We start from the raw sequence: 15,898 nt of genomic DNA on the forward strand, positions 1-15,898 counted from the left end.
TCCACATGAATTCCATCTTGGCTAACTACGTGACCTAGAAAATTCACGCTCCGTAGCCAAAACTCACACTTAGAGAGTTTGGCGTAAAGTCTTTCCGATCGCAGCGTTTCTAGGACTTGTCGGAGATGTTGGCCATGCTCCTCTTTGCTTCGAGAATAGACGAGGATGTCATCGATAAACACAATGACGAAGTTGTCCAAGAACGGTCGACAGATTCGGTTCATTAGGTCCATAAATGCGGCGGGTGCATTTGTTAGACCGAAGGGCATTACGACGAATTCATAATGTCCATAGCGGGTTCGGAAAGCGGTTTTAGGAATATCTTCTTCTCGGACCTTGAGTTGATGGTATCCGGACCGTAGATCTATTTTAGAAAAATAGCTAGCTCCTTGGAGCTGGTCGAATAGATCATCGATTCGTGGGAGTGGGTAGCGGTTTTTAACAGTGAGTTTATTCAACTCTCTGTAATCGATGCACATTCTGAAAGATCCGTCCTTCTTTTTGACAAAGAGCACCGGAGCTCCCCATGGCGAGTAGCTAGGTCGGATAAATCCCTTGTCCAGAAGTTCACTAAGTTGGCTGGACAATTCCTGCATTTCAGCAGGTGCCAATCTATATGGTGATTTAGCGAGAGGAGTTGCTCCTGGAACGAGGTCGATTCGGAACTCAACCTGTCTCTCTGGGGGTACTCCCGGAAGATCTTCAGGAAACACGTCCGGGAATTCACACGCTACCGGAATGTCTTGGATGTTAATTTCTTCTTTGGCCTTGTCCACTATGTGGGCCAAGAACGCTAAGTTGTTCTTTCGCAGATGTTTTTGTGCTTTGATGCACGAGATAAGACGAAGATTCGTGCTAGGTTTGTCTCCGTAAATTACTAGGGTTTCGTGATTCGGGAGACGAAGGCGAACGGCCTTCTCGTGGCACAAAATCTCAGCATGGTGGGGGCTTAACCAATCCATGCTGATAATCACATCGAAACTCCTAATTGACACTGGCATCAGATCTATTCGTAAGACGTGTTGGTTAAGGGTTAGGGTACATCCAGTGTAGATTTCCCTAGTGGATTCGGTCTTCCCATTGGCCATTTCCACCGTATAGGTTTCATTTAGCTTTTGGGGTTGTTGTTTTAATAAGTGTTTAAACTTCTCGCTTACGAAACTTCGCTCCGCTCCGGTATCAAATAAGATGCATGCATAAGTGTGGTTTAGGAGGAACGTACCGGTCACAACTGCGGGGTCCTGAACTGCATCACTCTGACCCATAGTCAGCATTCTTCCTGCTCCTCTGTTTCCTGAGTTGTTGTTGTTATTAGGGCAGTCTCGACGGAAATGTCCCGTCCTTCCACACCCGAAACAGGTGTGGCTTGGCCCTGCGTTGTTGCCGCCGGCATTGGTGTTGTTGGTATTGCGGTGGTTGTTATTGTTGTTCTGGTTGTTTCCCTGACTCTGGTTCTGAGAAGGATAAGTCCTGCAGAACCTTGCAGTGTGTCCCCTTCGGTTGCAACTGGTGCAATGGAACTCCCTACATTCTCCTTGGTGATGGAAACCGCACTTGTTGCATTTGGGATGATTACCGGAATAGGGTCTTGAAGTATTTGAAGCAGCTGAGGCTGGAGCATGTGATGTGACTGGTACCGGCGCAGTGACAGCGTGAACTGCCGCCGTTTGCTGCTTTTTAGAGGTCTCGGGACCCTGGCGCCCCTTCCTCTTGTTGTTCCATCCTTTCTTACCATCACTCTCCTTCTTCTTCTCAGTCTCTACCGGTCTCTCGCCCTTTTTGTGGTTATGATCATATAGCCTCTTTGCCAATCTCTTCGCACTGTCAAAAGTTTCAGGGTTCGCAGCTATCACATTCCCTTGAATGGGGGATGTCAGTCCCCAAATGAATCGTTCAATCTTCTTTCCCTCTGATGTGATCATACCCGGGCACAACAGAGATAGTTCGCTGAATCTCGATATGTAAGCATCGATGTTCCCATTCTGCACCGTGAGATTCCATAGTTCCTGCTCCATCTTCTGTATTTCGCCTCGGGGGCAGTACTCAGCCGTCAACATCTCTTTCATCTCTGCCCAGGGAATAGAGTTGGCGACAGGGAGTGTCATAGCTTCCACATGACCATTCCACCAAGTGAGTGCTTGGTCCACAAAAGTGCAGGCCGCGAACTTCACTTTCATCTGCTCGGGGCACTCGCATATCTCGAATACCGACTCTACCTTCTCGATCCATCGCTTTAGGGCGATCACTCCTCCGGTACCGTTGAAAGTTCGGGGTTTAGCGTTCGCAAAATCCTTGTAGGTGCACGTTTTAGTGAGTCCTTGGTTCGTCCCGTTGTTCGAACTTCCGGATCCTTGCCCGTTACCTCCTCCGTTGTTCCCTCGGTGAAGTTGTGCCATAGCCGCTGTGACTGCAGCAGACACGGCTGCCTGGAAAGCAGTGGAGTCAACTTCCGGCGGGGTTGGTTCGGGATTTCCGCGAGTAGCTGGGCGAGGCATCTTTCTGTCATGAAACGGAAAGATGTTGAGTGTACGTGGTTTCCGTGAGGTGGCGACTCTACTAACTAGGTGTATGGTGCGAACCTAAACATTTCTATCATCAAGCATGCAATCATAATGTCTCAACACATAGCAACTGAGAATAATTTAGCAAAACACACAAAAGTTTATTAATATTATCCGCATTTAGTACAAGAAAATTTGCTCGTAGGAGCATACATAAGTAACACTAATCCGACAGCATAACGGCTCCATGAGTAGTGTAGTCACTTAAACATAGAGCCGGAGTACATAACATAGTTCCTAATAACCTACTATGATAAGTCTATCCCTATCCGCGTCGAGCTGCGTCAGGAGGTGGTGCCGAAGATGTGGATGCTCCCTGAAGACGAGCCACTAGGCGTTCTGCATCCTGAAGTCGAGATTCCCACCTTACCTGCCTCATGTGAAACTCCCGGAGGACGTCACGCGTCTCCTGCTCCGCACGCTCGACTCTAGTCCACAACTGGCGTACTTGATCAGCAGTGCCCTGAGCAAGGTCGCCGGTGTCCCGTAGTCGTCTCACCATGACTGGTAGAGCTCGGTCGGCTGGTCCTCCGTCCCTCAAGTCAAAGAACTCGCGTGACATGCCAAACGGGGGTCGCTGTCCCTGATGTCTGCTCCATCTCCAAAGATCAATGCCCCAAGGAGGGGTAGGTCCAGTGGGTCCCACACGATATGCAGGCACCCTGATCGGGTAAGGGGGGTCGATGACCTCGGACTCTGCATCCGAATCACCCCCTTCGCTGTCATCGAGCTCCTCTTCGAAAGGTTCTTCGTCTTCTTCGGGTTCGACAGGCTCGCCCTCGACTTCCGCCTCCGGTTCCCCGTCAGATTCCTCTTCGGGGTCCTCCTCAGGTTCTTCTTCAGGCTCTTCCTCAGGCTCCTCCTCCTCCTCTAGCCACCCGTTGTTTCCCTGATTAGGGAAGTAGGGGTCTCCCGGGTGATGAAAGCCGGCCATGTTGTCTGCGCAAGTACGTAAATATGCTACATTATCCTAGGTTGCTATGTCTATCATACATACTAAGCAAACATTCTCTTTTTGGGTGATAAAAGGTATAGTGTTAGGTTCCCTGGCTATCCCGATCTCATCAAGACGTGTGTTAATTTTACCTTGGAGAGAATGTAGTTGATCAGGCTACATTCACTCGGTATCACTAAGAACAGTCCCGAATTAACCGAGATACCAGTGTTATTGTGTTTGATTCAGCGTTGGATCTTTATTCCTAATGCAAGCAAGTGTGTTTTATTTACTTGTTCTGTTCAGAGTTATGTTAGTCCCTCTTTTTGGTTTATAGTTGCATATCAATGTATGGCTCGACATGCTAGTTCACTATAAATAAAGCTCTGATACCAACCTGTCACACCCCCGAACCAGACGGCGGAAACGTCCGGGGGCTGTCGTGACTCCATTGAATACCATCACATTGAATATATATGAAACATAACAACATTCGTCACCATTCATCAACATAGTACAACCGGTAGTGTTTACATATCATACATTGTTTAAACATTACATTTCCCAAAAATTACTTTGTTCAATCCATACAAAAATAAACTGCAACCGTCACTGAATATGATTTTCCTTGATTCACTGGTTCCCTGAGAATACAAGTATTTTGAAAAACGTCAACATATGAAATGTTGGTGAGTTCATAAGTAGTGTTTGAAATCGAATGTTTGTATTGTTTGAAAGACCACCAGAAAATTCGATATTTTCTGAAAAGATAAGCTTTTGAAAACATTTGTGAAGATCCATAGGTATGCTTGTTTGTTTCTATACTTGTAAAAAAAATGTTCATTGAAAATGTATGCATTTCAAATCTGTTCGTATTGAAAACCCTAGGAAAACCCGATGTTCTCCCAGTTCCTTGAATTACGTGATGTTACATTGAAACCATTGCATAGCGTATAGTGTCAGTCCCAGGCGACGTTGGAAGGTTCTCGAGCAGGATTATTTACTACAAACCCGCGTTACACAAACGCCCAGTTTATAGTTATACTAACGACTCCGAAGGCGTCGTCAGTACTAATCGCGTTATCTAATCGCCCTGACTAGGTGTAGTCCCACATCCGAAGAGAAAGAGGTCACGAAGACCCCGGTAACTCCATTAGCCGGTTGGGAATAAAATGTACGAGGGGTCCCCGACCCGCCTCGCATGAAATGTAGACTTTACTAGCAATACCAAAGGACCCTTGGGGACCAGTAGTATACAAGCCATTGAAAGTCCATTTACGTTGTGTCGGATCGGTAAAACCCAACACTCCGTAAAAAAAATGTCTTCGGGCCTTAAGATCAGGTCATTGGGCTAGCTAGGCTCAACGAACAAGATTTTACACTTGTGGGGCCCAAAGATGGTGCGTAGACGTCTGTGCACACTCGCATGTATATGTATTACCAAACGTTACTTGTATGAATCGTAGTGTCGTAGTGTTAGTAGTTGTAGATTTCTATTGGCTCGAGACCGAGCCAATTCGTTTAACAACGACTTTTGGGTATTGTAATGTATTGTATTTCGTCGATAGTCGCGGTGCCATTATTTGATCAAATTGTGTATATTGAACTAGCCTTGAAATATTCCTGTTTTCAGCCCCTCATTATTTGTAAAATTTACATTTTCAACCCTTTTTATTAAATACTTCCCGGTTTGGCCCTTAAACTATTTTTCTTGACATTTTAACACCAAAAATTATTGAAATTAATATTTTTCAACATATTTTTCATAAAAACAGTTTAAGTCCTTGAAAATGCAGTTTTCTCGGTTTTAATCCCTTCTTTTCGCAACTTTGACAATTTTGGCCCAAATTGGAAAATTTTTGCAACTTTGGTCCTTTTTAAATTTAAAAAGCATTTTAAACCTTTGAAAAGGATTTGGAACACTTATAGTCCACTGTTTTACAGAAAGTTACAGTTTTGGCCCTCCAAAACAGAAAAATTCGCATAATGGGCCTTATTGGGCCGAAATTTTCATTTTTAGCCCATTAAGCTTGGAATTTATGTTTTTAATCCCCTAAATGAGTATATTTCCAGAAATTTATTTATGGAAACTGTTTTGGCACACTTCATCCATCAGAATCTGTGAAATGTCAATTTGGGCCCTTATTTTTGCATTTTTCACATTTTAGGCCCAAAATTTGTGTTTTTAACCCAAAGAAAATTATTACTAAACCACTTAGCCATTTTTCTTGAAGCACTTTGTGTTTAGAAATATATTTGAAGCTAAAATCATTTAACACAAGATATATCTCGGTTTTGATGGGTTTTAAGGCTAGATCCAACATAAAAACACATAAAAGCATACATATAAGCATGGAAATCATACAAGGCATACAAAACACATATAGATCTACACTTTCACTTGTATTCCCCCCCCCCCCCCCCCACAAAACTCATAAAAACAGAAAATAGGGGGTATGAAGCTCACCTTGGGTGGGTAGTTTCGGTTCTTGAAGAAAAGATGGAAGAAACTTGGTGATTTTCGGCCCTAGCACCCCTTAATGAAGATCTCGAGTTTTATGGAGTTTTCTAGGAGTATGATCACCAAAGAAACTTGTTTAGAATAAGAGATCTCATGTGAGAGGGGAATTTTGAAGTTTAGGCATGGAAAAACTTACCAAAGGATGATGATAATCTTGAAGAATCCTCTTGAAATCCAAGAAAATTTCGTGACTTTGAATGGAGAGGAAGAGAGAAGTCTTGAGTGAATTTTAGAGAGAGTTTGTGAGTGTTTTGTGTGTGTGTGGTGTTGCTCTCGGCCAAAACAAGAAAGAAGAGGGAGGGAGAGAAGAAAAGACCTTGAGGTGATGTTTGCATGGAAGAATGAGAATGCATGGATGTCCTATGGGTAAAGATGAGGTGTCACTTGAAAGTCAACTCTTTCTTGTGTTTGGGCCTTGGGCCGAGATTTTAGAGAGGGAAAAGAAAATTTTTGGCTTTTTCCCTTAAGCCCAAAATTAGAGTTAGTTTTGGGTGCTTATTAGCCTTATAAAATAAAATTGTGATTTTTATGCTTTAATAAGCTAGGTTAGGTTAAATTATGGATCAAAGCTTGTGATTTATTTCATTCTAGGCCCAATATGACCCAAGATATTGAAATAAATAAGTGTGGGTCCAATTAGAGCCCAATTAGGGTTCTAAGCCCATGATAGTCCAATTGGAAGCTTATTGGTCCATTGGGATCCAATAAGGAAGTTCTAGTCTAAAATAGACTTAACAAGAACTTCTAGGGTCTTCAATTGTTTGATGACTATTTGTGGTACTTGCATGATGTATTTGATTGAAGTTTTTGATTCACATTAACTTGAATATATAGATTACATGGCTCAAAATTTACAGTTGTGACACAACTCGTCGAGTCCCATGAACGAGTCGTCAAGTCCATCTTTGTCCAAAACTATACGGTCGATTAGAATGGGTCTTAACACATCAAAACCATAGATCTGGCCTCCTAGGGTCCATTTTATACGTAAAGCCACAAACTTGATGTACATGCATGGGGCCTCTGGCTCAAAAAGCCATAAAAGAAGATCTACAAGATGCATGGGGTGTTTATGGCAACAAAGTTGGCACCTTTATGCCATAAAGACCCCTAATAGTTCTAGATCCGAAGTGCAACTTCAAGCATACCCACAAAATCAGATTTTAGCTTCTCTATACTCATAAAAAGTATAGAAATAGCCCCAAATCAAAATCTAAGAGTTAGATGGTCAAGGTTCCAGCTTTTTACCTTGAATGAGCTAAGAATGGAGTAAAACATCTGGATCTCCTTGCTTCTACTTGAACTTCCAAGGTTCCTTCTTCTTCTCCGACTTCAAACACACACAAAAAGGCACCAAAAGGCTCAAGAACACTCAATAAGGGTTTAGGGTTTCAATCTAGGGCTTCTCTGAGTTGGGAGGGTGATGGAGGCTGGTTTAGGATGAGATAAAGTGTTTAAATAGGGTGCAAACCCTAAACATTAGGGTTTTGTCCAGACAACTCCTACTTGCCGAGTCGCTCTCCTGACTCATCGAGTAGATCACTAAAACCCCTCGGCATAATGTCGAGTCTACTCGACGAGTTGGGCCTCCAACTCGCCGAGTCCCAGAGTAAATTATAACATTACTTGAATTTAAATACGTACCAGGAACCGGGTGTTACAAATCTCCCCCACTTATTTTAGATTTCATCCTCGAAGTCTGTTGCTGAATCTGGAAAAAGCTCGGGGTAGTGCTCCCTCATCTCGTCCTCCGGCTCCCAGGTCCATTCCGAGCCCTTGCGGTGCTGCCATTGCACCTTCACTAGTTCCACCCTCTTGTTCCTTAGATCCTTCGACTTCCTGTCGAGGATCACAACAGGCCGCTCAATGTAGTTCAGGCTGTCATCCACTTGCATATCCTCCAAAGGCACCACTGCCAAAATGTCCACCAGACATTTCCGTAACTGGGAGACGTGAAAAGTGCTATGAATCTGACAGAGTTCGGCTGGCAGGTCCAACCTATACGCCACCTTGCCCACTCGGGTTGCCACCCTGAAAGGTCCAATGTACCTGGGGCCTAGCTTTCCCCGCTTCCTGAACCAAATGACGCCCTTCTAAGGCGACACCTTCAGGAGCACCATATCCCTGACCTAGAACTCCAGGTCCGAACGACACCTGTCAACATAACTCTTCTGTCAAATCTGAGCGGTTTGAGCCCTGCTCCGCACCTACTGGATCCTCTCTGCAGTCTTGAGTACCACTTTGGTACTCCCCATGACCCTCTGGCCAACCTCACCCCAACATATCAGGGTCTTGCACTTCCTCCCGTACAATATCTCGAAGGGAGGACGATCAATACTCACATGATAGCTATTATTATAGGAAAACTCAGCCACAGGAAGATAAGTATCCCAGCTACCGCTGAAGTCCAATACGCACGCCCGCATCATATCCTACAATGTCTGGATGGTCCGCTCGCTCTGACCATCCGTTTGCGGGTGGAAGGCAGTGCTAAAGTGCATACGAGTATCCAGCTCGTCGTGAAACTTCTTCCAGAACCTGGAAGTAAACCGCACGTCCCTATCAGAAATCACGGAGAATGACACTCTATCTCGGTCCATAACCTCCCGAATATAGATGTCGGCCAACTTCTCGGCCAAAATGATTTCCTGGATTGGTATAAAATGGGCACTCTTGGTTAACCAATCCATGATGACCCATATCGAATCCACTCCTCGTGTGGTCCTGGGAAGCTTGGTGATGAATTCCATAGTAATATCTTCCTATTTCCACATAGGAATGTCCAATGGCTGCGTCTTGCCTTGAGGCCTCTGGTGCTTAGTCTTGACCTTTCTGCTGGTCAAGCACCTCTCAACATACCAGGCGACGTCCAGCTTCATGCAAGGCCACCAGTAGTCGGGTCGAAGATCTCTATACATCTTCGTCGCCCCTGGATGGATGGAGAACCTGGACTTATAGGCCTCGTACATCAAGATTTTCCGTACTCCGTCACTGTACGGTACCTAGACCCTCCCATGCAGGGTCAACAATCCACGACAATCATAGTCAAATGAGGCCACCTGGCCTACGATCCGTTCACACTTCCGGTACTCCTCCTTCAGGCCCTCGACTTGCGCCTCGCGGATATGCTCCAACAGTGGAGTTACTACCATCATCCTTAGACAAACATCTTTGATCAGGGTTACCTTGCGGCTAAGCGCGTCGGCCACAACATTGGCCTTCTTCGGGTGGTAAAGGATCTCACAATCGTAATCCTGCACCACATCTAGCCATTGACGCTGTCTCATATTCAGATTTGGTTGATCCATGAGGTACCTCAAACTCTTATCTTCCGTTTAAATGGTACAACGAACCCCATAAAGATAATGACGCCAAACCTTGAGGGCGAAAACAACTGCCCCCAACTCCAAATCATGCGTCAGATAGTTCGCCTCATGAGGCTTCAGCTGCCTCGAAGCGTAGGCGATAACATACCCAAACCTGAGATAGACACATAGCAGTACACAAGAAAGTCCTCTACGCCCTCTAGCAGGGCTAAGATTGGTGCCTCGCACAACCTTTGTCTCATTAACTCGAATGTGGTATGCTGCTCAGCCCCCCAACAAAAGACCATGGCTTTCCTTGTCAACCGGGTCAAAGGCACGACTATCTTTGAGAAGTCCTGAATGAATCTCTGATAGTAACCTGCAAATCCCAGGAAGCTCCGAATCTCAGATGGAGACCTTGGGACCTCCTACCCCATCACGGCCTCCACTTTGGCCGGATCGACTAAAATCCCATCCTGGTTGACAAGGTGCCCAAGAAACTGCACCTCGCGCAACTAGAACTCACACTTGGAGAACTTGGCATACAAGCTCTCCCTCCCAAGAGTATCCAATACCTCCCGCAAGTGCTCCTCATGTTACTCCCAAGTCTAGGAATAGACCAAGATGTCATCAATGAAAACTATCACATACCGATCCAACATCGGTCTACACACGCGGTTCATGAGATCCATGAACGCGACATGAGCATTGGTGAGCCCAAAAGGCATCACCACGACACATAGTGACCATATTGCGTCCGAAAGGCAGTCTTCTGCACATCCTCCTCTCTGACCCTCATCTGATGATATCCTGAGTGCAAATCAATCTTGGAGAACCAAGATGATCCCTGAAGCTAGTCAAAGAGATCATCAATCCTCGAGAGTGGGTAACGGTTCTTCACTGTTACCTTATTCAGCTCCCGATAATCTATACAAATTCAATGCGACCTTTCCTTCTTCTTCACAAATAGAATCGGGGCTCCCCAAGGTGAACTACTCGGTCTGATGAATCCTTTGTCTAACAACTCCTCCAGCTGTGTAGACAACTCCTACATCTCAGGAGGAGCCAACCGATATGGTGCCTTGGCTATCGGAACCACACCATAGACTCTACCTGCCTCTCTGGAGGTATCCCAGACAGCTCTTCTAGAAATACATCCGCATACTCACGTACTACTGGCACATCACTCACCGTCGCCTGACCCGCCTCTCGGGTATCCATAACATAGGCGACATACGCCATGCAACCTTGATGGAGGTAGCTCCTAGCCCTCGCCGCTGAACATAAAGTCGGTCCGTGTTGTGCCCTCTCGCCCTGAATCACCAGCTCTCCCCCGCATGGGGTTCTAATCTGAACCAACTGCTGCGCAGAGTCGATCACTGCCCCATTGGGGCTCAACCAATCCATCCCTATAATAACCATGTTCCCCCGCAATGGTATGGGAACAAAATCTAACAAGTAGAACTCATCGTACAACCTCAAAACACAATCTCTGAAAACCTCTAATGCCCGTACTGACCGTTCGTCCGCAATCTCAACCTCCAGAGGGCAATCTAACATGCCCGAAGACTTAGGAAACCTCTTGCTAAGCGCAAGAGAGACAAATGATCGGGTAGCACCCGAATCAAACAAAACCTAAACTGGGATACCGTTCACATGGAACGATCCTAAACAAAACATATAACATAATACATCAATATCACAAGCGACATATAACAATAGTTAGAGAGAAGAAACCATAATCGTCACCACATCGGGTACGGCGCGTGCCTCCTTGTCTGTTAACTAGAAAGCTTGGCTCCGCACCACTGGAGCCTCTGACTTGACCTTCCGGCCATCCGTAACTCGTATAGACGCCGGAGTTTGTGCCACGACTGGCGCTGCTTGTAACGACCCAAATTTCAAGGCCAAAAATTTCGTTTTTGGAATTAGCGTGTTTAGCAAACATTTGTACCAAGTCATTGTCAATAAACATTCATTACAAAATCATAATATTGTATTTCAAACCATAACATCATAAACATTGAAAATCAGAGTACGGTCCCAAAACATCATGCAGAACATGTGAGTGTGTGTGATGCGCTGCTACGCCGCCGACTCTTTCCCCTTCGACGAAGAGGTACCTGAAACCAAAACCAAAACTGTAAGCACGAAGCTTAGCGAGTTCCCCCATAATACCACATACCACATAATATCATCGGTATCTTTCAACCGGTAACACTCATCGGTATCTTTCAACCGGTAACCTTCATCGGTATCTTTCAACCGGTAACTATCATCGGTATCTTTCAACCGGTAACCATCATCGGCATCTTTCAACCGGTAATCAGCATCGGTAACTTTCAACCGGTAATTGGGGACTATTTCACCCCCTACTACTAACATGCAATCAACATATATAAGCATACAGTCAGGCATATCCGGGTACTGACCTACCCTTGGGTCTTATGGACCACTGTTAGGGAAACTAATCCCTACTAAACACATAACATATAATCCAGATAAATCACATAACCAGTCCAAGATAATTATCACAAAGACCATTATCTTATAAACACCCCTTTTTGGTAGGCCGACATCGTGGCCTTAGACCCACCCCTACTAGAAGGTAACTCACCTCAATGTCGTGCAGCGTCTAAAATATCCCCGACACACAAGTCGACTCCCTACGACTCCTCGATCCCTACACCACAACCTTCAAGTCAACACATATCACATACAACCCTAAATAGGGTTGGTCCAAACTCAGTCAAAGTCAACATTCAGTTGACCTGACTCGCCGAGTTGGCCTACCAACTCGTCGAGTCCATGCTCCTCTAATCCCACACAAACCTAGTCACCACTCGTCGAGCCTAGCATAACTCGATGGGTTCTCCTTCAATCATAACATCGGGACCATCTTCATCCGACTCGCCGAGTTCCTCCTTGAACTCGTTGAGTTCATTTCCAACATAAGAACTTGTCCAGTCTATGACTCGCCGAGTTGTATGAACAACTCGTTGAGTCCATCTTCAAAGTTTGGGAGATTGCTATGGACTCACCGAGTTGCTCATACCACTCGCCGAGTCCAATGACTTCCAGGTCCCCTTTTCGCATCTAAACCCACAAGGAACTTCCCTCCTAACATTTACCCATTCACAGGAAGGGTTTGGTGCACAATGGTCACCGACTCGTCGAGTGCCAAGAACAACTCGGCAAGTCCAGTCTTGACCAACTTTATACAATCAGTTTAAATGAGGTCCAACACATCGAAACCATAGATCTGGGCTCCTAATGTCCATTTTATACGTAAAGTTCCAAACTTGATGCACATGCATGGGGTTTTTAGCTCAAAACTCCATACAAAGTGGCTTACAATGTGCATGGGGCTCTCATGGCCCTAAAGTTGGCACCTTTATGCCATGAGACCCCTCTTAAGGCCCAAATCTGAAGCTAAAGTCCACATAACACCCCTTAAGTCCGAAAATGGCTTGAAAAGCCCCAAATGCACCCAAGATCCATATTCTAATGATGAACAATCAAATCAAAGACCAAAGCAGGGACATTTTACCTTGATTAAGTTGAAGATGGAATGAGATTTTTGGATCTACAAGCCCCAAGTCGAATACTCAACTCCTCTTCTTCTTTCCAAGCTTCACAAGTTCAACAAAAACACCAAAATGGCCTTAGCACACACACAAACGGCTAGGGTTTCGTTATGCTGCTCTGGGAGAGTGTTAGGGACAAGGGAGGTTGAGATAAATGTGTTTATAAAGGGTGCAAACCCTCATATTAGGGGTTTTTGTCCAAACAACACGGACTCGTCGAGTCCGGTCCCTGACTCGTCGAGTCATCCACTTAACTCCCGTGTCCAATGCGCTTCTACTCGATGAGTTGAGCCATCAACTCGCCGAGTCCCATGCCAAAATACAAAATACTTTAATTACAAATACGTACCAAGAACCAGGTGTTACAAATCTCCCCCACTTTTTTTAGACTTCGTCCTCGAAGTCTGCGGATCGATCCTGAAACAGCTCAGGGTAATGCTCCATCATCTCGTCCACCGGCTCCCAGGTCCACTTCGAGCCCCTTCGGTGCTGCCACTGCACCTTCACCAACTCCAGTCTCTTGTTCCTTAGATCCTTTGACTTCTTGTCAAGGATCACCACTGGCCGCTCAATGTAGTTTAGGATGTCATCAACCTAAATGTTTTCTAAAGGCACTACTGCCGAATCGTCCACCAAACATTTCCGCAACTGGGAAACGTGAAAGGTGCTATGAATCTGACCGAGTTCGGCTGGCAGATCCAGCCTATATGCCACCTTGCCCACCCGGGCTACAACCCTGAAAGGTCCAATATACCTAGGGCCCAACTTGCCCCGCTTCCTGAATCAAATGACACCCTTCCAAGGTCACATCTTCAGAAGGACCATATCCCCGACCTGGAATTCCAAGTCGGATCGGCGTTTGTCGGCATAACTTTTTTGCCGACTCGGAGAAGTCTGAAGCCTGCTCCGGACCTACTGGATTCTCTCCGTAGTCTGGAGTACTACTTCGGTACTCCCCATAACCCTCTGACCAACCTCACCCCAACATATCGGGGTCCTGCACTTCCTCCCGTACAACATCTCGAAGGGAGGACGGTCAATACTCGCGTGATAGTTGTTGTTGTATGAGAACTCAGCCAAAGGAAGGTAAGTATCCCAACTACCTCCAAAGTCTAAGACACATGCCCACAACATATCTTCCAAGATCCGGATGGTCCGCTCATTCTGTCCATCTGTCTGCGGGTGAAAAGCGGTGCTAAAATGCAGACGAGTTCCCAGCTTGTCATGGAACTTCTTCCGGAATCTGGAAATAAACCGAACGTCTCTGTCTGAAATCACCAATACTGGCACCCCGTGCCGTGCCACTATCTCTCGGATATAAATGTCGGCCAACTTTTCGGCCGAAATACTTTCCTGAATCGGGATAAAATGGGCGATCTTGGTCAATCGATCGACGATGGCCCAGATCGAATCCACTCCCCGCGCGGCCTTGGGAAGCTTAGTGATAAAATCCATCGTGATGTCTTCCCATTTCCACAGCGGGATATCCAACGGATGCATCTTGCCGTGAGGTCTTTGATGCTCGGCCTTGACCTTCCTGCAGGTCAAGCACTGCTCTACGTACCATGCCATGTCCCGCTTCATGCAAGGCCACCAATAGTCCATAAGAAGATCCCTATACATCTTCGTCGTCCCGGGGTGAATGGAGAATCGAGATTTGTGCGCCTCCTCCATCAATACCTGACGCACACCCCCATGATACGGGACCCACACCCTATGGTGTAGAGTCAACAACCCCCGGCTGTCATAGTCAAAGGAGGAAACCTGACCCACAATCCACTCGCTCTTCCGATTGTCCTCCTTCATGGCGTCCTGCTGGGTCTCCCGGATCCGTTCCAACAGCGGAGTCACCACTGTCATCCTCATACATATATCCCTAATCGGCACTGCCTTGCGGCTAAGAGCTTCGGCCACCATATTGGCCCTTCCCGGATGGTAAAGGATCTCGCAATCGTAATCCTTTACTACATCAAGCCACCGACGCTGCCTCACATTCAGATTCGGCTGGTCCATGAGATACCTCAGGCTCTTGCGGTCCGTGTACATCGTACATCGAACCCCATAGAGGTAATGACGCCAAATCTTGAGGGTGAACACGACAACCCCCAGCTCCAAATCATGCATCGGGTAATTCGCCTCGTGAGGCTTCAGCTGCCTTGAGGCGTAGGCGATGACATGGCTTCTCTTCATCAGAACTGCACCCAAACCTGAGGTGGACACATCGCAATATACCACAGAATCCTCCATGCCCTCTGGCAGGGCTAAGATTGGCTCCTCGCACAATCTCTGTCTCAGAGTCTCGAATGTGGCCTGCTGCTCAGGCCCCCAACGAAAGACAACGACCTTCCTCGTTAGCCTGGTCAGGGGCACGACTATCTTGGAGAAATCCTGGATGAATCTCTGATAGTAGCCGGCTAATCCTAAGACTCCGAATCTCGGATGGAGACTTCAGAACCTCCCACCTTATCACGGCCTCCACCTTGGCCGGGTCCACTGAAATCCCGTCCTAGTTGACGAGATGCCCAAGGAACTGCACCTCGCGCAACCAGAACTCACACTTGGAGAACTGAGCATACAAGTTCTCCTTCCTCAAAGTCTCCAGAACCTCCCACAGATGCTCCCCGTGCTCCTCCTGCGTCATGGAGTAAACCAAGATGTCATCAATAAATACTATCACAGACCGGTCTAACATCGGTCTACACACGTGGTTCATGAGGTCCATGAACGCGACATGAGCATTGGTGAGCCCGAAAGGGATCACCACGAACTCATAATGGCCATAGCGCGTCCGAAACGCCGTTTTCTGCACATCCTCCTCTCTGACCCTCATCTGATGGTATCCGGAACGCAAATCAATCTTGGAAAACCAAGATGCTCCCTGTAGCTGGTCAAAGAGGTCAAAAATCCTCAGAAGTGGATAACGGTTCTTCACTGTTACCTTATTCAGCTCCTGATAATCTATACACATCCGATGCGACCCGTCCTTCTTT

This window comes from Lactuca serriola, chromosome 7, assembly GCF_051521515.1.
Source record: "Lactuca serriola cultivar US96UC23 chromosome 7, Lser_US96UC23_V15, whole genome shotgun sequence".
NCBI lineage: Eukaryota > Viridiplantae > Streptophyta > Magnoliopsida > Asterales > Asteraceae > Lactuca > Lactuca serriola.